General features: G+C 44.7%; 1 protein-coding gene across 2 annotated transcripts in view; it reads left to right on the forward strand.

Annotated features, from left to right (window-relative positions):
* The first annotated feature begins 651 nt into the window (after window positions 1–651).
* XPOT (exportin for tRNA) overlaps window positions 652–22,640 on the forward strand; it is a 464,061-nt gene continuing 442,072 nt past the window's right edge. The window contains exon 1 of one of the 2 annotated variants that reach the window (XM_085653409.1): window positions 652–826. The gene's annotated coding sequence lies outside the window, so the exon portion shown is untranslated. The remainder of the gene's footprint in view (window positions 827–22,640) is intronic. The other variant, XM_085653408.1, reaches the window with a different exon arrangement.

The following is a 22,640-nucleotide window of genomic DNA, read 5'->3' on the forward strand; positions in this document are numbered from 1 at the left end:
TTAGTCTGTTCATTTGCATAAATTGTTTGTGCTGCCAATAAAGTATATTCCTTCTTTCAGAACTAGAGCGCCAGTCCTCATAGTAAATCGAACTGTCTCTTCTATATTCCATACAGTTTCAATGACTTCATATTATTAAATCAATGTTGCCAGACAGGCACAAGGGATTAAGTCAAACGTGAAGTCAGTATTTATACACGGATCAATACGTACAACATGGCAGCTACCAGGCAGCTGATTCGGAACGTGCTGTCGCAGCATCGGTATCCGTAGCAGCAAAAGAGCTTCCTGTCAAAATAGGTCCCTACTGACGTAGCGTCAGCCACTGCCGTACAGCCGGCCGCCATTTTGAACAAGACTATTTTAGAGTAAGAAGCAGAATACCATACACAAATGTTAACACAACTATGAACTTTTTTAGCAGATTGGATGCATGAAATAGAACTAAAATAATTGTTAGGGCGATTCTTTTTTAAACTGTTTTCGAATAGTTGTGCAATATTAGAGCAATAATTATTTTAAGAACGTTAACAAAACCTTACATACGCTGATCCATCTGATCATTTATTAAGTAGGACAACTTATTTTTTTTAAAGCTATCCAGAACAATATTGGATCTCGGTATGGCTCATCGCATGCTGCCCGTGTAGTCCCTCTTCTATGTTGGTAGGTGGGTCGTGGCCGTGTGGTGCGAGGTGGTGGACCTGAGGCTGCTACTGCTGCTTCACCACACGCTGTTCTCTTTGCCTACTTCCTTTTCAATCTGGCAGATTGCCCCGTTCCCCTTAGTGGAAGTGCGAGATCTAGACATGGAGTAAAGGAGAAGGTAAGATGCGGCTGGTGAGACAGGGCTGGTAGCAGTCGGTGACAAGCACGTGAGACCGGGCAGGCTGCTTTGAGAAGACTGTCTGTGCGGGTAGCGCCCCTTGGGACCCATAAAACCTTCTGGGAGCAGAGCCTACTACTCACGCTTGAATATGAGAGCGCTTTCTTTTTATCTTAACAGATGCACTATGTTGCCAGATACCATGAATTCCAGACCAGTGCTTTCGTTCAACGGCTAGATGTATTGGGAGTTGTAGACTTGATTTACTTTATTTGGAAAAAATGGCTAAAAATTCCTGAAACCAATGATTTGTAAAAGTAAAATCCAAGGTAAAGCGCATAGTTCTTGGGGTTATGGGGCTTCTGGAGCAGACTGTGTATCCCCTAAAACACAGACAAGACAATGGGTTCTTTGCTGCTGCTCTACATCGGAGGGCATGAGGATGATCATGGAAGGCAACCCTACTTTTCAGGATTGGGGCGGTCATGGCACATCAGAGAACTAAAAGATGACTGACGTTCAAGGAGTAAGCTAGTGCCCATATTCCATATAGTCTGACAAAGTTTGTGACCTTATTATTTGGACCAACCGTTCGATCCATTGTATGTGATCAGGGCAGGTATGGGGAAATACTTTGTTAATATTATCTGTTGGCTCTGTCTTCAGATTGGGCAAGTGGTATCATTCTACTGAAAATGCTAAGTTTTATGGTTTGGGAATATTTAAGGTGTTCTGAAGAAAGGATTTTGAAGTAAGAACTCAGATAGAATGCAATAAACGTCTATGTCAGCCAAGATCCAGCCTACACATAAATATGAAATAAAAGCATTGAAGTTCCCCATGGCACAAAACGAAACTAACTTTGTGTTCGAACGAACTCCGGTGGCAAAACGCAGGTTATTGTGGTAGGGAAATAAGATAAAATAGGCGTTTGTAAACTCGGTCTTTTAAAAGTACGAGCCAGTGGTAACTAGAGAGATACAGTTTACTTCTTGTAAATCGATAGTCCTCTTTCCCTGTCTACCCCTTGTTCTGAATGAACTTCTGCTTTACTATTGTTTACTGGTCTTCATAAACAGTCACCAGCCAAGGAAACCATTGCAGCCTAAGCTCATTGTTAATGGGTGCGTGAAGATTGGCACGAGCGTTCAAGCTACTTCCCTAGTATGGCTATGGAGCTTAAATTCTTCATTGAGCCATGTCTTAAAACTAGTCAAACACTGGTGGGCAATCAAGGATTACCCTGACTGCAAGGAACATCTTCCAGAGTATGGATTTCTCAAATAATGGGCTGCTGCAATCATTATCTCTCACCACCCCTTTTAGCTGAGGTAAAGTTAAGATCCGGTTGGCCACATAGTTGTGGTTAACTTGTAAGCTTATTAAAATGACTTCCATGTATCATATTTTTGACAGTGCCACTCGGGCCACAAGAAACATGAACTTGCAGTTGCTGCTTTAGTACAAAACTATTACTGAGACAGGAGATATGACAGTCTTGCTAAAAACACATACTAACCAATACTACCTGAAACAAAAGGTGCTACATTGGGTTTATTTGGTTTGCAAACCTCAGACTTAAGAAGAAAAAATCTTACAGTACTCTGATATACTAGGAACAAGGCAGCACCAGGAATCTAGCGTTTACATTTTTGGCCCTTACGATATCTAGATATTAGTGATTTCTTTTGGCTGGTCTGCTCTTTATATTGAAAGGGGAATAGCTGCCAAGACAGTAGAATTTATCTCACATTGGAGAAAAAGATCTCTCCGGTTTGACTAGTAAGGACTGGAATATTCCCAGCAGCCCATATTGAAGTATATCTTTTCCTCTCCTAACAGTTTTCTGTAGGAAAAGTTGGCTGGAGAAAGAAGCAAAGGGCAGCTGATGATTCTGCTGAATACAGTGTCACAGAGGGAGGGTACTTGGCTATCTTGCAACAACCAACCTAACTACTACTACTCGTGCTACTAGAAATATGTGCAGTGGCTCACATGAGATCTCTAGAACATTGACTACTGTTTTGTTTAATTATCCCAGAAATCTACTGGACATCAAGAGAGACATTCTGCTTCCAAGCTAGTTGATGGACTAATATTTACTATTTATTCATTGTGGAAGATGGAGGGATCCGATTACCATTCTGCCATTTTTGATTGTGGTAGTGATGAATATGTTATTGTGGTAGGATCAGCTTGCTTTGTGTGTGGCTGGAACACTACCATCAGCTTGTGCAAGGTGTTGTTGGTAATGAGCAAAGCCACAAAATACCTAAGCAAACTGAATGACTGAAATTTAGATGTTGAAAAAAACCACAGATTCTTTTGCCCAGCAATGTATACATCAGTTTACATCAGAGGGCTAGAGGTATGGTCATGACTTGGGAAAATGGTTTGTCATCTACACTAATATGTAGGCACAAATTATAACCAATGTGATGTGAGTGTTGGCCTATATGGGGTGGGTGAAGGCACACAAGTAGACCTGTCAAACACAGACAACCAACCATCATTATTGTATTATATGTGGGTGGCGTGTTGATAAATTAGACATGTACTTATGTATGTTTTCCAATCCTCAGATATAAATGTTGGTTATGGATGAAGAAATTGAATGCTTTCTGGATTGGCAAATAACACGTCAGTGAATTCTATTCTCTTTGACTTGCTACACAGCTCTTTTGTTAGCTTATTTGGAGTAGCCAGTGGTGAATGGTTCCTTTTGGGTATCTTGTGGGTACCAAGTGAACTTGGAAGTGAATAAAGTCCATACATTAGCTATAATGAACCTTCTGTGACATTTGGTCTTTATTTCCATTGGCATTGTTAGAAAGGATAGCATTAGCAAAGAGGAAGATTCTCCTGATGGTACTTTATCATTTCGATATGATACCGTGTCTGATCATGAAGGGTGATCTAGACAATTGAACAAGGTAATTGTTATGCCGAACTGGAAAACGCGCTTGCTTGCGATTGCGCTTCAGACATTGATGCTCCCATACTAGCACAACGATTTGAGGATCCAGAGTTCGTATCTATTCTTGTGCTACAAAGCTATCAAGATGTAGTCCAGTGAGTGATCGAAGAGTCATATCTTGCTGACAATGACCGTGCCAAGCGCATATGTTATGACCTTCCAAATGCTGTGCCCCAGATAAGCACCATTGACTTTTATTCAGTGTGGCAGTGGTGCAGGAAAAATCCTACTGAAACCCAAGGTTTTGTAACGTTGGATCCATTGTTGGAAATCCAATTACGGTTGGCAAGTATTGTGTTTTTAGTATGATCGTTGAATGCACAGGATCCTGTGGGTATGGACATGATATTAATTTTTAGGCATGGGGCACTGGATGTTGCTAATTGTCATGGTCAGACAGATAATGGATGGATTTCAGATACCCCTGTACTTTAGACCTTGGATAGACAAGATCCCTACAATACCTTTTTAGATTCTTCATTGCGAGTATCAGGCAGGTACTATATCATTGTCTCTGCCACTCATGACTGAAGATTAGCCACCAGCTCTTGAAGTGGAGGATGATGGGAGCAACGAGCGAGGAGGACTGTAGAGATGTTTGAACAGAAAGAGGAATAGACTGAGAATGCTGACACTCACCACCTAGATCGTGAGGATGAGATGGAGAGGATGTCAAGAGTTTAATGCTCACCCTTCACTGAATTCTTTGTCTTGGCGACTCCAAGAAATTGGAAATGCCAGCCAGTAGCCACCTTGCTCTTAAAGTATGTTACATAGAAGAACTAGTTAGCTAAGATGTTATCACTGGCTAAGAGGTTAGGTGGAGATTTTTTTATGCCACTGGGCATAAATAAATCTCCTGGTAAAATCTTGATTATAGAATGGCAGTTAGTAGGTTGCTAGCTTCAGACCCAGTATCAATCAATCAATCAATCAGTCAGTCAGTCAATCAATCTGGATTTATATAGTGTGGCTACTCACCCAAGAGAGTATCCAGGCGCTGATGTTAATGCTGCAGGGGGCGCAGTTAAACATCCAGTTCTTGAGTCCTTTTCTGAATTCCAGCAGGGATGATGCGGTCAGTAGGTGAAACGGGGGGAGGGTTAGGTCTTTAAAGGCTTTTGTGGTGAGGTAGGAGAAGGAACGTCCTCCCCTGTTGCTGCAGCAGATGCTGGAGGTGTGAGCCAGGTGGAGGAAGGCAGAGCACAGGTGTTTGGTTGGAAGGTGGAAGTTCAATTAGTGTTTGATGTACGCTGGTCTCTGATTGTGGAGGGGTTTGAAGGAGTCGATCAACATCTTGAACTGGCATCTCTTCTGTATTGGTAGCCAGTAGAGATATTTGAGGTGGGGGGTTGATATGTGTCCTTTTAGGGAGGTTTAGGATGAGTCTGGGTGCTGCGTTCCAAATCGTTTGCAGTTTCTTGACGAGGTGTGAGGTGATTCCTACATAAAGTGCGTTGCCGTAGCCCAGTGAGCTGGTGACCTGGGCTTGTGCAGCAATACATCTGGTGGCAATGGGTAGACACATGAATATAATGCGGAGCATGAGGTAGATGGCAAAAGAAACTGCGTTGACCTGTCTACTCATGGTGAGTTTACTGTCCAGGATGATCCTGAGAATGCGGGCATGGTCGGTCGGAGTGGGTGAGGGTCCAAGCTCGGGGGGCCACCAGGCGCCGTTCCATAGTGAGGAGTTGTTTGTGAAGATCAGCCCTTTCTTCTTGTCTGTATTGAGTTGTTGGCAGTTGTCTCTCATCCAGTCAGCTTTATTCACCATAAACCTGCGAAAGTTGTTTACCGTGGCGGAGGGGTCTTCCGATGGTGAGAGGATGAGCTGGGTATCATTTGCATTGGATATAATGTTCAGGCCAGGCGATCTGACGACATTAGTCAAGGGAATCACCTAGGTGTTGAACGGGGTGGAGCTGAGGGACGAACTTTGAGGAACGCCCCAGATGGACGCTGCTGAAAGGTCGAGGAGGATCAGGGCCTCTCTTTTTCCTTGGTCGAGGAGGGATCTGAAGTTGTCTGTGGCTGCAATCAAGGCGCTTTCGGTGCGGTGGTTGGTGCAGAATCTGATTGGGAAGTGTCCAGTAGATTGTTGTTGTCCGGGTGTTCTGTGAGCTGGCAGTTGATGGCCGCCTTGAGGACTTTAGCAGGAATGGGGAGCAGAGAAATGTGGCGGTAGTTCTCGAGTTTAATGGATTCTGCAGAAGTTTTCTTGAGGAGGGCTTAACTTTTGCGTGTTTCCATTTTTCGCAGTGGTCAGAGGATGCTCACAATGGGAGGAGATTATGATGACTGTGCTGTCTTGAGCGGTGAGCTGGTCCCAGGTGGTGAGTGGGTGGTCGTGTTCCTCATACGTGGGTTCGAGGTGGCTGTGGGGGTCTGTAGGTTGAGGTTCGAAGTTTTTGTAGATGTGGAGATCTTTTCTTGGAAGAAGTTTGCCAGGGAGTCACAGAGTTCCTGTGAAGGGTTGATGACGTTTTCGGTGGCTGTAGGGGTGGAGAACTCTTTGACGATATTGAAGAGTTCCTTGCGGTGGTTGGAGCTTGCCTCGATGCCGTTGGCCAGGGTGCTTTTCTTAGTCTTTTTTCAGGAGTTGGTGGTATTAGTTGAGGGCAGTTTTGAAAGTTGTTCCATCCGTGGGCTCCCTGCTGGTGCGCCACTTCCTTTCAAGTCATTTACAAGTGTGCTTCATGGTTCTTAGTTCCATCGTGTACCAACTTACTTGCTTGGATGATTTTTTGAGCCTGGTGGGTTTGCTGGCGGCGACTCTGTCTGTGCAGTCAGTGATCCAGTCGGAGAAGTTCTTGACCGCCTCTTCCAGTTTGGTTGTGGTGTGAGGGCGAGAGGTGTTGAGGGCGTGTGTCTATTGGCGCTCCGAGATCTTGTTCCAGCTACGATGTGACATGTTGGGTGGCTTGGGGATTGTGCCGGGAGATGCCGTATATGATGGCGTGGTGGTGCAGGTGAGTTTGGTGGCATGGCCTTACTTGACTTTGTCACTGGCCTTGAAGATTGCGTTGAGTGTGTGTACTGAGATGTGCGTGGGCTTTGTGACCAGTTGGGTGAGGCTGATGTTGCTCATGCTTACGAGGAGGTTGGTGGTGTTAGTATTGTTGGGGTCATCGAGGTGAAAGTTGAGCTCACCGAGGAATATGTAATTTTCGTAGTCGATGCCGAACAAATCAATGAAATCTGAAATGGCGTTGCAGAAACTTGGGTGAGGTCCAGGCGGTCTGCAGGGGAGGGTGCCTCTGGTGGTTGTTTTGTTGTCAATTCAGAGTTGGAAGTTGGGGTGTTCCATGATTGGGGGAACAACATCTGCTGTGGAGGTTCAGTGGATGGTTTCTGTGTGAATGATGGCGATTCCACCTCTGTGCTTGCCATTAGGCGTGGTTGAGGCATTGTCGGGTGCAGATGCAGGGTTGAGTCAGGTTTTTGTGAGGAAGATAACGTCTGGTGTGAGGGAGGTGATGGTGTCCCAATTCTCGGGGGCGTGCTTGCATAGAGATCGTGCGTTGAGCAGGACACAGTGGAGATGGTCTGGGGTGGTTGTGGTGTGCATGGTGTTGGTCGAATTGCGTGCTGGAGCTTCGGTGTAGCTGGAGAAGAAGCAGTGCTGGCAGGTGAAAGGTGATAACATTGAACGGGGAGAGGTGTGGCAGCAGTTATTTTTTCAGCATCCTAGGTCCAGGACTTCGAGCTAGGCGGTGGTGTATCTTCTGGTGGTGATCGGGTCAAGGTTCCTGGCGCTGGGGGTGGTCCAGGCGCGGGCGGGTGCAGATAGGCTTGCCTTTGGCGTGCCCGCTACGGTCTCCATATGTAGTCCTGGAAGGGGCTAGCAGAAGGGTATGGAGCGGGAAAAAAATGGCAGGAGTGTCGAATTACAGAAAAGTACAAGCAACAGTGAAAAAAATGAAATAGTACTGTAGCGCCGTGTCAGGAATCCCCTCCCGCACATGGATTCCCTCCCACGATGCCACTTCCGTGAACCTGGTGCGCTTGGAGGAGAGCGGACTACAACTCCCAGAATTCCCTCCAGCAACAATTGCCTTTTGCCACTCAAGAGTTCTGGTTACATAACACCAAGGGAAACGCCTAGTTTTCATGTTATGCAACTCAAGAGTTCTGGTTGCATAACACCAAGGGGAACGGCTAGTTTTCATGTTATGCAACTCAAGAGTTCTGGTTACATAACACCAAGGGTAACGCCTAGTTTTCCTGTTATGCAACTCAAAAGTCATGGTTATACAACGCCGAGAGTACTACTTAAGGAGAAGATCACTGGGACTCGGCGTCGGATATTCTGATCTTTGCCGGAGTACCTGGTTGAGGTACACGGACCCGTTGGTGAGTTGAGCGGCGGAAGGAACATTCTAAGGAGCGGAGGAGAGGTGCTGGCGTGTGCTTCCTGCCCGTGTCCTGTCCCGTTCTGAGAGCCGTATTCAACGTCATTGGGCACAAGTCCCGTTGGTAGAGCCGAAGCTCCCAACAGCCTGACAAATTGGAGAAAACGAGGTTGGTGCGAGCCGAAGCTCCCAACCCTCGTTCCTTGAGTAAACACACGCTTAGAGCTAAGACGCTATCCAGGAGGTGTTTCCGCGTCTTAGCCATCGACACTCGTAGGAGAACTGGGATAGGTAGAGCGGCTGCTCCCATCCATTCTCTGCGCCACCTTGGGTATCATCACTTAAACCCGGATACAAGAGACGCACACCAGGAGGTGTTCCCAGCGTCTTTGTGTTGTGGCAGCACTCTGGGGGATACTGGTAGAGCGGCTGTTCCCAGGTGGTAGAGAGCCCGGCCGGGTGACTCCCACGTGCCCCCCGTAGATTCCACAACCTTGGAACTACCCTTCACAGCGGTCGAGTGGCATTGTCGGCCACTGCTTAGCACTGTGCCCTCCGTTGGAGCATACCGGGTCCGGTGTGCATGCGGAGGACGGTTAGACGAGCTGTGAATGGGTATCGTACTTTAACTGGTGATTCCAGTACCGGTATTCTTTGTTGTCTGTAGTTGTTTATCTGTTTATTAAATCATCCTTAAACCTCCATTTCTCTGGTCCGTCGTCTGTTTGTCCCAATCCCGAGAAAGCCAGGATGTTACACGCCGATAGTTACAGTAGCAAGTGGTAGTCCCAGATCCACACAAGCTGTCCGCAGCAGCGGGTGAGCTGCAATTGTCCAAGAGGTCGGGAGCTGCCCACAGGAGCCACTGTGCGGCCTTCATATACAGTCTTGGGAGGTGGGAGGGGCTGGCAGGAGGGCACGGAGCGGGGGAAAAACAGGAGCTGCAAGAAGAACAAGAAAGTGAAACGTACAGTGAAAAAAAAACAACCAGTACAATGGCACAGATAATTGCAAGAGCACATGGGGGACTGTGGTAGTCCCAGATGAACTCGAGAGGTCCTCAGAAGCGGGGGACGGCAATTGACCAAGAGGTCAGGAGTATCACAGAAGAAAGGGCTAGAGTACAGGAACAACTGGAGCAAGGGCCGATATGAGCTCACAAAGAAATTTTGACTGCATTAAGATGCAAGACATGGACTATTTTGCAGCCTTAACCATCTGAAAAGATCGGAAATTGCCCATCTGAACATTAAATAATTTGCCTCCAAGTTGGATTTTCAAAGCTTTAAAATATATTCTTTAGGCGCCATGTAAGGTTGGTTAAACTGGAGAAATTTAAAACCTGGCATAGAAGAATATTGGAAGTGAAGAACAACCCAAGACCTAATTCTTGTGGGTTTTTGGACATTTCCAGAAAGCCAGCGTGCAGAGGAGCGCTGCCAGCCAGCTAGGAGGTGCAGTGCTGGGCCACAGGAAACCACCATCTGTGCCGCAGAGCAGTTCTTCGATGCTTGAAGGTAAGAGAAGAGCCTGTGGAACGAAGACCATCTGAGATGACTCCCTGCTCGCACCCACATGCCCTGGACAGTGGATACTCTGTGTCTGAAACAAGACCTGACAAACTGGTAAACTCCTGCTGGCCATGAGTGACCGCAGAAGTGCGGTTGTGACTTAGTTTTGCTATGCCTCTAACAAGAAAAGCTGATAGACCTGGCTCCTATGAAAGCCAAGTCCCTGGTCACTGATGTACTTGGAACAGCTGCAGCCTCGGGCAAGTGTTTAGTCTGTGGTAGGGAAAACTACAGACTCCTAGAAAAGGTAAAGTGTTGGTGAAATCAAAGTGGCATGCTTTGCTTATCCCTCGCGCTTTGGTACACCTCCATCCTTGCTATCACCGTGAGAGGTTAACTCGATGATATTCCTGAAACCATCACCTGTGGTGTGGCGGGGATAATTTTTAAATATTATTATTTGTCTGCCGAGTCCTGATTTTTGTTTTGCCTTTTTGTGTGGCCTTTATATTATCTTCTCAGCAAAGGCAGAAGTACCAGAGTGAAGATTAAAGAAGAAACTTGAACAGAGGAAAAGGACAGGACTATCTACTTCCTAATTGAGTATTTGTTTTCTGTTTACCACTTCATCTTCGTGAATTAACAAAGAATAAAAGCTCAAGGCACAAGCTCTTAATTGTGATTACTTGTCTTCCTAAGTATCGGCCAATGACAGGTCCAAAGTTTGTGTTGAGGACTGCTAGACCTGGTATTCACCTGCACCAATATAAAAGCATTTTCATTGACCGAATATTGTGAGCTCTTTAGCAGTGTAAAGACATTTGGACTCATATCTTCGGATATCAAGGGTTGAAATAGTTTGTTTTTCTGTGGTAACCTTCCTTTCATGCACAGTATTTAGTTTTGTGTGCAATAAAGTAGTTTACTTTTTATAACGAAAGCACAAAGACTCCCTATATCACAGAAGTGATTTAGCCTGGTTTAGTGGGTTACAGAGGGTCTGAAGTATTACTTGCGTAATTCCTATTACAACCCGCTGCTGACTTGAAACGTTTTAGGATGCCCTAGTTTGTCATGTAACATTTACTCATTTGTGTTGTTTTTGCAATTCTGTTTCATGGCCCACAGGATACATCATGTTTAAATATTTGACTATACATATTAGGGTGATAATCCTTTATAGTGCCTTTGCCTGATACTGTTAGAAAATCTTGCTTGTAAAGTTTAATTAGCCATTTTTGTCTTCCTGCCGGTTAAGCAGATTCATCATTCCCTTTTACGTTTAACGTTTGCAGCCTTGTCTGGTATCTGTGTTCCACACTGTTCTCTCTCTCCTGCTCCTCATCCAGTTGAACCTTAATGCTGCTTGAAGCCTCAGCTAGGAAAGGTGTCATTGCATGACTCCTATCTGACCTCATTAAACCAAAGACTTTATTATATCAACGTTTGCTATTGTTAGCCCGGTTGGATGCTCAATGAGCCATGCAGATTTTTGGGGAAAAATGGGAAGCTGTGGGGGACCTGAGCTTCTGAAAGGTATGGGGCTGGGTCAACCCTCATTGGCCTTTAGATTCTGCCCGTCAACTTTCTTTGCCATGATCATAGCAGTGCCAAGGTGTGGGTTGTTGATATCCGTTTATTTGCCTATTTCATGTTTGTTGATATCTTAGGCCCAATCATTAGGCTGAGATGGATCTGAGCATCTCACTGTGGGAATTGCTGTCCCTCTCCCTGTTCTTCTTTGATACAAGACAACTCTGCAACCACTGAATCTTTGTGGCAGAACACTTGCAGCATATCAACAGTAGTCCTTAGACTTGCGTCCTGGCATCATCATCTGCACAGCCTGCCTCTATGCCAGTCTAGTGTTTGCCACTTCAATAACACATTAAGATCTGGCAATAGTTGCATACAGTCCAACAAACAGAGTAAGCATTAGACCCATATCCTGTCACATTCCTTCACACAGCTCAACTCTAAGCCATAATGTTGGCTATATGTGTGCTTTCTCAACATCCAGCTATACTTGTACATCACGTTGCAGCAATGATGCACTTTAGACAACACCTGCTATCAGCATGCACACAACACAGCATTATATTATGCATCTTCAGTGGTACATTTATTCAAGTTATACTGACACACCCATACTTTCTCACTAGTCTACATATTACCTATCCTGAAGAAGTTAGTTTATACCTACCACACCCTCCTAAAAATAAAATATCAAAGATCCTTCCAAACATAACCCCAACCTAAAGCTGAGCAACCATGCACTCCAGCATACTAGCGCCAATGGAAATTTCATTTATCAAACATATCCACTCTCATAATGCCTCTGATTCCTAACCTGGTCAAGCCGGCTACTATGTGGTGTAATATGAATTTTCGTAGCTTTAGTAATGGAAAGTTTCAGTTCTTTTAAGGACACGGAGGCGAGGATTATGCTTATCCTTTCTTCCCTTTAGACAACAGCAGCCTTTTAACAGTGAAACCCTTGGGAAGGGTAGAAAAACAACAGCAAATCATAGTCCTTCCTCCTGAACATAGTCCATCTTAGATATCTACGCTCTCTCTTTCTTCATGTGACAGGCGCCTCCAGTTATCCTTTGTTCATTCTTGTTTAGAAGTGTCATTACCTGCAATAAAAGGAGATCCTCGTAACTTATCTTTCCAAGTATCAACGGAAAAAATAACCCAGCAAAGAAGCAATACAAACGGAATTAAACCATCTGATAAATAGCAGAGTTCGCCCCTTCAAATGAATCAAGAAAGGCTTTATACTTATACCATACGAATCTCAGACTCTGACCTTCCATCATTTCCATATAAGGGGAGGGAAAAACAAGATCACTCCGACTCTGGTGGGAATAATCCTTGCCTCTATGTCCTTAGAATTGAAACTTTCCATCACTAAAGCGAGGAAATGTTATATTCTATGGCAATACTGGAGGCGAGGATTATGATAGTTCAAAGCTTACTGATGACCAATGTAGCCACGTTAACTACAGTTTTGGAGTAGCACATCTTGACTGTAGAGTCTGATGACCAATCCGCCGCGTACAAAATGTCTTCAAGTCTAGCACCCAAAGATAAATCTTTGCAAGTCACAGCGCCTCTCGCTGAGTGTGTGTCAAAAACTACTGTATTTATGTCAACCCGATTCATGACATACCTTACCCATCTGGCAATGGTGGAAGAAGACACTTTTTCAAAGGGTTTGCGCAAGGCAATTAGGCACTTACGCTCCCCAGCTGGACGAACCTCTTTCGTCATGGCTTCGTAGGCCGTACTTAATGCATCTCACCACGCACAGTTTAGGTGTCTCATGGAAAGTAGGGTAAGAGACCACACTGGAATTACACTTTGTCCTTCTAGAAATATAACAAGCTTTGGCATAGCCAATAGGTCTCGCCTTTGGGACCTTATAAGTGTTCAGCCATGCAACAGTTGATGTTGTTGCACCAAGGATATTGTGCTGCATAACTAAATATTTATAAGGTCCCAAAAGCGAGACCTATTGGCTATGCCAATGCTTGTTTTGCTAAATAATTTGCAAGGGTTTCACAACAGAATTAGATATGGCTGCTCCAGTTCATAGTTTCAAAATTGGAGCTATTTGCTAATGTGGACCAGGTTGTTTCCACTCAGGTTTTGATATTGAGGATTTCTTTAGTACTATACGCTGTCCTAAGGTCGCTTCAAAGTGCTGGTGGGATTGAGGGGGCAGGAGAGGAAGGAAGGGGGCGAACGATGCATGTCTTCAAGGACAAACCTTGCAAATGCATTGCTTTCTACTGAATACAAGCATCCCATAGGACAGTGCAATGGTGCGTTGAGGGTAACCTGTTGTAAGCATTTGGCTAGCGGGTAGTGCCTAGGGGAAGTAATAGAGAGCAGGCGAGGTGAGCACGTAGATTTCAGGGGTAAAGATGATTGAAAATGATTGTGGTGAACAATGTGAGAGATGCTAGGAGAGGCCATAACATGCTCAATGGCAGAAGACTCCCCCTTACACATTCTCTACCTTGTCTCAAGGCCCACTATTTATATATCCTCTCCCAGATTAATATATTTTCCTGTGGGTCTACTGCTGAAGAATGAACTGAAGAAAGGAGATTTGGGGATCCATAGTTTCTATACTCGCTAGATGACACTCGTTCAGATTAAGAAGAAAAGCCACCCCAGTACTTAAAGTTTAGGCCTGAGTACTCCCCTTGTGGGTGCGGCTTCACACTTCTTAAATTGTGCTGAACAAACATCAAACTGGCCTGCCAAAAGCTCGCCCATTAGTGCGTTGCCTGTCGCCCCCCCTTACTCCCCAGAGATTCTGAGGTCCCAAGTCTCGCAGGGCACAGTGACATCTTATCTTAAATTATTATGGTATCGTTGGTGGTGCATATATGCCGGTTTAGTGTGTTTTTTTGCAGGCCTTTTCCTGTGAAAGCTGCTTTTTCTGTGTGGCCTCTATCTTCAGGTGACTCACATGAATAAAGGAGACTTTTGTGCACCACGACATCATACCCGCTCTCTGGCTCCAGTCGAGAATGTTAGCAGGATCTGCCTCTAGTTAGCTGCTTGCGTTTTCGGATGATTTGTCGCACTTGTGCCTTAATAAACCGTGAAATTATTCTGATAACCTCACAGTCCATGTGCATTTTGTTACTGAAATCCTGCTTAAATCTTGCAATAATGTTCGGGTGGGATGAATTGCGCTCTCCCTTTTAAGTCCTTACTTTAGGGGATATCTGTGTAGCTGTAATGAAGATTTGTTTTACAGTAAAATGTATATGTATGCAACTTTTCCCGGTTGCTATGGTTACTGTTGACCTAATTCAGATGAATTGATAGGAGTGGTTACTTGCAGGCCTGCTTGGCAAGTACGCGTTTGGTTTTATATTTCAAGGTGAAAATGTCCCTGCGTGCATGCTATACTGAATAAACACTAACGGCGTTCGCTGCATACTAATGGGCTTCTGACTCATTTCATGCGTGCATTTTCAAGGGAAGGATACCTAGGGAAACTGACTGCAAGATTGTTAATCTGAATTGTTGAAGCAAAACGGACATGTCCCTTTATGAAGGCATTAGAAATGGATCCGCCTCCACGTAGCATCTAAACTTGTTTTGTTCCTATATACGTGTATGCCTTGTACGATGATAAACTGGAGTATTCGGTATTTTCACAACAGATGGAGCCTGGACGAAAGACACTCTGAATGGTCAGCTTGGAACCAGCTTTACGTATTTGTGTAGTAGGGTTTAGAAGTGGTGTTGTGAGTATTGTTACCAGTCTGAAGGCTTTGGTTGGTTTGCCAACACGATGGAAACGTTGTTCTGCTACTACCAATTTGTTATGTCATAAAAGGTCCAGCAAGGTAAGAGTTTTGCATGGAATTAGAGGTAAATTTGTAAACTGGTCATGCCAAGCCATACAACAAGTGCGTGCGCCTCGCGTGGCAGCAGGCCTGCGCGATTCACTTGCGGGAGCGAGCGGCTGGTGCCCCGATAATTGATAACATATGGCGCCAGTTGCTGGCTCCCGCAAGTGAATCTCCAGATGTTTCTGCGTTGCCATTGAAGGAAATGGAACGCGTGCACATTTTTGGCTGAAAAGCCGAAGCGATCGCTAAAGGTCTTTTTGCCTACGCAGCGCATGCGCGCTGCGTAGGCGAGACCTAAAAAGTAACCCTGGGGTGAATAACTTACCTGTAACATCCAGGGGCACTTGTTTACAAGAGATCAGGCATAGCAACATGGTCAACTTACCTGATAATTGTTTCCTAGTAAGGTATTTGTTGTGTTGCCAAGAGAGAAAGAGGTTAAGAACTTTGTTCAAATCCCAGATTGTGGAATATCTAGGTTCTGGCAGAATAGACAACCTAATTCCCCTCATCAGTTTCCTATTCAAATGGTTTTCTCCCACGGGGAGCTGTCAGTAGGAAGGTGCCCTGCAGATAAAGTAGACCTAAAGGTTTTTAGCGACCTATAAGCCAGCTCATCTGACACCAACAACTTGAAATGTTTGGATGCGAACCATGTTGGACTCCACAGGATCTTTAATCCTTACTACACACAAACATAAACATCGTCCCCAAGCAGATCTGTGCCGCTTCGTTATTCTATCCGCCCATGCCTTTGCCAGGAGACCCTCGGCCTCCTCCGAAAATCCTCTGATCATCCATCGGCTCCTGTAATCCTCCATGCCATTAGGTGGAGTGACCCGATTTGGATCATGTGGTGGGGACTCCCTAGATTGTCCTACAGAAGATTCAGCCTGTGGGGTAGACAAATTAAAAAATCCCAAGAAGTTCCATCTTCACTGGAAATTATACCGGAGATCGCTAGAACGGAGTGATGACCACCAGATCTGACTTCTATCCCATGCCCACAGCATCATGATGAATGGAAAAAGGCATACCCTTTTTCTACACTTCAATTCTGAAGGAAAGCATCCATAGCCGCAGTTTGCGGATCCGGCCTCCAGCTGGAGTACTTGTCCACTTGATGGTCCAGGCGAGAGGCTAACAAGTCCACTGTTACTGGTGCCAGTATTTCGTCAATGCTGTGAACACCTGCGGTGCAGTTTCCATTCGCTGAGGTCCTGGAGATGCTGTGCATGCTTATCAGCCACCTCATTGGATTTGCCTGGGAGGTACTCCGCCGTGACAGAAATGTGATGATGATCATCCAGGCAAAACTTCTTCGTGAGCTTCGCCAACATCTCAGACCCGGATCCTCCCAGACGATTGATGTAGCGGACTGCCGAGACATTGTCCATCTTCAGTACCACGCAACAACTTACCTTTTCCTTTGTCCAGCAATGAACCGCCATGGAGCCCGCCAGAAGTTCCAGGCAATTTATACCCATACTCTTTTCTTCAAATGACTACTTTACTCCTGTGGACATACTTACACTTCCGGCTTTCTAGCCTGTTATACTGGCGTCAGATTCTATCACCAAATCAAGCCTTGAGCTTAAGATTGCTCTCTCAATCCAGGCCTCCATGTGTGTGAGCCACCACCGCATCTCCTCCTGGACTTTTTCTGTCAGAGGAAAAGCCTCTGAGTACTTCAGGCCTCTGCGTAGGTGGAAAGCTTTCAAGCGTTGAAGCGCCCTGTAATGAAGAGGGCCAGGAAATTGCCTGTATTGATGATGCCAATAGGCCTACTAAACTGTCTAGTTGTCTGAGGGGCGTGTTCTGCTGTAATGGGGTCTTTCTGAGCTCATGTAGGATCTTCGCCTTCTTTTTCAAGGGCAGACTTGGAGTTGATTCTGTTGAGTATGACAAAACCCAGAAACGTTGTCCGTTATGCCAGGACCAGTAAAGACTTGTTCCCATTGATCATGGAGCCAGTTGTTCCAAAAAGTCGACTGCTGTGTGAAGCTGATGATAGTGCATGTGGACACTGCTTCATCAGTAGGATGTCGTCCAATCAAGCACTCAGACGAACCCCGCGGCTGAGAAAGAGCTCCATCGCCGGTTTGAGAACCTTGGTAAAGCACCATGAGGCGAAGAGACCCAAGGGAATGGTCTGAAACTGGAACATCTGATCCCGCCAGAGGAATTGTAGGAATCGGCCGTGCAAATGAAAATTTGGGACCATCAGGTAAGTATCCTTGAGGTCCAACCTTGCCAACCAAACCTCCGAACTCAACAGATATTGCAACTGATGGATTCCTTCCATCTTGAAGTGATGATACACCAGCCACTCAGAATTTCAGAGGTTTATGACCTAGCGGTGTTCTCCATCCCTTTTTTCCACCAGGAACAGATTGCTCACAAACCGAAGCGGTGTAATAATGTAAGGATAATCGCCCCTGTGTTCAACTGTTCCAGCACGTCTCGATTGATGAAAACAGAGTCCTCTTGGAAAGAGATGAGCGGTTGAGGTCTGGAAGTTTGGGTTGGCATCACCAAGAATTCTATATGAAACCTCTGAACTGTCTGCAGCACCCACGCATCGGAAATCCGAGCACGTCAGTTCTCCAGAAACAGTGCCAATCGCCTTCCACTCTTAGTTGGGAAGAAAGGAGAGTTCTCACCTTGGCCTGTACCTCTGGTCCTGCGGTTCTATTTGAACCGTCTAAATGGGAAGAATCTGACATACTTTGACTGATATTTTCACTTTTGCGGGCGGGCGCCATGGGCTGTTTGGGGGGGTTTGGATAGGAAGCGGCCGGAGGAGCCCGCACTTTCACGAGCGACCCGCTCGAAAACCTTAGTGGAGAAAATCTTCTCGATAGTGGCCTGCGCCTTGTCAAGGGAATTAAAAGTGGCAAGGAATTTGCCCAACTCGTTAATGAATAGGTCACCGAACAACCTGTCTTGTGTTAGGGGGCTGGCTTCTGATGATGCCAGGTCACCCAATTTCAGGTCAACTTTGAGGAGCAGGGAACGGCGCCTCTCCGTTGACAATGTGCAGTTCGCATTGCTTAGAAAAATGACTGCCCTTTGCACCCAGCCTGAATGGACCTCAGGGGAGATTTGAGATCCAGATTGTTTCGCCTCATCTGCCATGTCTAAGATCTTGATAAGGGACCCTGTGATATCTGAAAGTTTATCCTGACAGGAGCTGTCAGTGCCCTTCCTAGGGTCCTTTATTTACTATGCCAGGAACGTGGCCATACGAGGGTCAATGTCTGGGGTCATAGCAACCTTCCCTCCAAGGATGGGCAAGGGCATTCCACCCGCGAGCAAGCTCTAATCTCCTTCTCCAGGGTCTTTTTTGCAGCTGATCCGCCATGTAAGCTGCTACCTTGTCACTAGGGGATCGCATGGAGGTCCTCGCACTCTATCAGAGAAAAGCGTGCAGTCTGGGTTTCTCAAAGCTCTCCGAGTTATACAATCTGCTTTTCTTTCCTGATTGATACCCTATTATTTGATAATCAATTCCTTCCCTTTTCTTAGAAATCAAGATCCTACAACCTTTTGAATAGGTGAGTGCAACACCCACCTTGCATGCTAGTTAATACTGCATGCTTTTCACTAATGGAGTGATTGTGTTGTCAGGGCAGTGCATCATTGATGTCCTGACGAAAGCCCTGGATCTAGGAGGCCTGAGCATAGGGACTGAAGCCTGTCAACGATGAATTAGGGTCATAGGTCCATAATATTCTTACCCTTACTATGATATTTTTAACCCATACCCAAACAACCGCAAATAAAGGGGAACCCGAGGTTGATTTGAGGTATTTTTTTAATCTATTGTAGATAACCCGGTTACAGTGATATTTTAAGTAGTCCCTACAATATGGTCGAGCGAAACCTGTGTTTTTTAGGGACCAAGCATTCCTCTACTAGCGTGGGTGAGGGCCTAACATAAGAAAAAGGTGTATTTCTCTTGGAAATATCAGACAGGGTATCTCGTTAGGAAAGGAAAACATTCTATAAGGGCAGCAGATACCCTTTTGTTGCCAGTGACTGCCATCTGAACAACAATCAAACAGAACTTCTTACAATAGGGACAGACTGTTTTAACTTCATCAATGAGAATACCAGGACAATATAGAACATTCAGATTCCGAACGTTCTTCAAGACTTTCGAAATGTTGCTAATGTGCTATACAAATACATGTAACATGTAATTAGCTGGCTTTGGTGCTTTTCTGCCACATCTGCATGTTTAACAATTCTGCAACCAAGCATATTGCCCACCCAAACATAACCCATGCTATTAAGGTATATGGTGGAGAAATGTAATGTACAGTACGTCTATTGTGAAGTAATTCATTGCTTTTACAGGTTTCTTTATTTAATGGAAAAGACCATTATGCCCTTTTAACTTTCACCATTTTTGTTGGTTTTCCATACATGGATCTACAATCTCTTGCAGAAAAATAGGGCAACTGAACTTTTTTCACACAATCATATCGAGCCTTGGCACGGATTTATCTCTCAGCAACCTTTCTGGCCACAGACTTTCTTTTGTCTCGCACTCATGTAACATTTTCTTTGTAATCCACCAATTTTGACACTGGATCTCTCTTCCTTTGAACCATCTAAATGGACTTGGGGCCAGATGTACTCGCACTGGTTGCACAATTTGCGACAAGTGTGCTGTTTTGCAAAATCCCCTATGTAGTAATAGGTTCGTTTTCAAAATACTGATTTGTTGTGGGTCGCAGTTTGACCTACCTCATGAATATTATTGAAGTAGGTCACAAATTGTGACTCTCCCTCTATGAACTGCAGGCATCAGAGCTATGGTGGCCTGCTGAGGTCAGCAGACCAATTGTATATGATTGCTTTTAACGCTATCTTTTTCCTTATAGGAAAATGTGATGGGTCTGAAGAAAAAAACAATAATCGTAACTAACATTTTTTAAGAGTAGGCAGTGGTTCTTGGGACAGCTGCCTATTCTTCAAATATATTTCTTTAAATATTCTCAAGGACAAGGGGTTCCATGGTGACCACTTCCCTTTTCCCAATGGCTTACCCCTACATTTGTGTAGTCTGTAAAGCATTAATGTTTTGCGATGGGATTTCGGTTCCAAAACAATAATACATACCATTCCGAATTATTATTTTGAAGGAATTTCTTAAACATGCCCCTTCCAAATAATGATTTGGTATTTGATCTTAAATGCAAATCGCAAATTTGGTTTCATACACACCAAAAGGCTTTTTTTGCTGTCACAAACAGCCCAATTTGGCGAACACAAATAATCTTTGTACATCTGCCCTTCACTTCTCTAGTACTATGGGTAGTGACACTATATGACCACAAGTTAGACCTAAGTAAATCCCTCCAATCAACTCCTTTTATCCTCAGCCAGTAATTAGCATTTTGGTAACGATATTAATGTTCATGTATATCCTAAGGGTCTGTAGTAACATGCTGGATGCCAAAAATTCTTCCATCTCTTAGGCAGGTAACTACACACCGTTGTCAGTTACTAACCTATTAAGGTTCTCTTCTCTCGATTAAAAAGCTCTTTAAGGAACTCTATCTCAGTGATGTAGAAACATGACTTACAAGCCTTACCTCAGGTAATTTAGAGTGGTTATCGACCAGGACCAAAGCAAAGTGTGAATTTGTGATATGCTTGATACTTCGGTGCATATCACAGAACTGCAGCTATTTTAATTCGATAAGATGGTGGGCATGCTTAGTCTGTTTGTGTATCACAGATCAGTAGGTAGATGTTCAACAATTTGTAGTCCCTGAGTAGTGTCAGGAAAAAAGCTGCAATTGCCTCTCAATAGCAGCAACACAGAACAGTGTAAAGCGAAGTTACGGGGAAAGTAGCAAATACACTGTACTATACCACTTTTTAGAAAGCAGTGTTTGATTCCTGTTGAGGCTGTTTCTCACACAGTGGAAGGTCCATTCTCCAATCTGAGGCAGTGTGCATGTTGAAGGACATACACCACTTCCAATATGCCCCACAAACTGTTGCTCCCACACTGCAGACGCAGGAGACTCAATTTCCAATTGGAGGCATTTTGATTGTGCAAATGGCTTCTCGATGCTCAAAAAAGCTCCTCAATGTACTTTGCTGGCTAAAAAGCACTCAACTTCTCCGTTGGGATGCTCCTACGACTCCGGAGTTCTCGATGTCTATGTGGTGGGAAAGAGGTGGTTCTGAGAGGCGTGTCAGAGGTTGGTTAGAGAACTAGCACAAAGAAAGACCAGGAACGAAGGGCGTGGGTTCAAAGTAGTCAGTACCCCCGGCCGTGTTCACTTGAGTGTATAAAGGTACTGAGTGTGTTTGTCGCCAAAAACCTGAAGGAACTACAATGAAGTAAGAGTGGGAGAAGCAGGTATGTACTTAATTCAGCATGGTGTACTCCGCAGTAACAATGACACCTTTCAAACTACGTTTTAGTGTGTCCAGATAGAACACAGTGATTACATATATAACATTCTACCCTTAGAATAATGCATTCAGGTGCTTCCAGCCAGTCCTTTTCATCCATTGGTCTGTTTTTCTGTCATTCACATTTTATTTCTCTCACAAATACTGCAGCCTACAACATGGGACAGTGGATCAGCACAGTCCAGCCATTGGCTAACTTCACTGTGAATTATAGCTTTCTGCTCTTTCACAAGGAGCGCATCCTCACACAAAGCAGTTCCATAGCAATGCCTATTTTAAAGCCCCCCCCCTCCAAAAAAATATATCTATGTTTATATCCAGTCAGGCACAGAAAGGATACAGCAGTTTTAACATTGCTAGATATCAAGGTGTAATGTCTGATTTACATAAGTATTTTTTAATGACTAACTAGAGATATTCAGTATTCAAATATCTCAGTACAATGAAAGATGTGTTCTGATCATAGATTTTTGATTTCATCAGAATTGATTGAGTGACTTAATTTTACTTAAAACCGTCTGTAGTAGGATTACTGAGGTAGGATTACCCCAGTATGTCTAAATCTGCTATATTAAAGCTTGGTAATGTAAACCAGGTGGCAAAGCCGATAGGTCCCACTTTTGGGACCTATTGCCTTTGCTAATGGTTTTTAGCCATGCTGCACAACATTGCTAACTCTGTGCAGCGTGACTAAAGAATAAAAAAAAATCTTTGACTCTGTCCTGTTGTATATGCGTGCAGTATTCAGGCACTTTTTTTCTGTTAACAGATCTGAGTTGGATCTGGAACATTTTTGTTTTCCAAGAAGTGGGCAGGGCCGAAGTTAATCTGAGGCAGAGTCAGAAGCAGCATGAAGGGTGTGCAGGTAGGGGGAGGAGAAGAAATATGCTAGAGAGCAACGTGGAGCAGGTGAGTGAGAAGCACACAGGCGAGCAGGCAATGGAGAGGGAGAACAGTGGTGGGGAGGAGAAGCAAGGGGTGAGAGAGGAGTGCGCAGTGGTTTTGAGAAGCAACAGTTGAGAGAGCAGTGTGGAGATGGCAGGAAAGAAGAACATGAGCAAGAAAGCAACAGGGTGGAAGAATACAAGGGCGAGCTAACATGGAATTCGCCCAGGGAGGGTAACCGGGAGAAGCACACAGAAGACA

This window comes from Triturus cristatus, chromosome 4_1 (genome assembly GCF_964204655.1).
Source record: "Triturus cristatus chromosome 4_1, aTriCri1.1, whole genome shotgun sequence".
NCBI classification, from domain to species: Eukaryota; Metazoa; Chordata; class Amphibia; order Caudata; family Salamandridae; genus Triturus; species Triturus cristatus.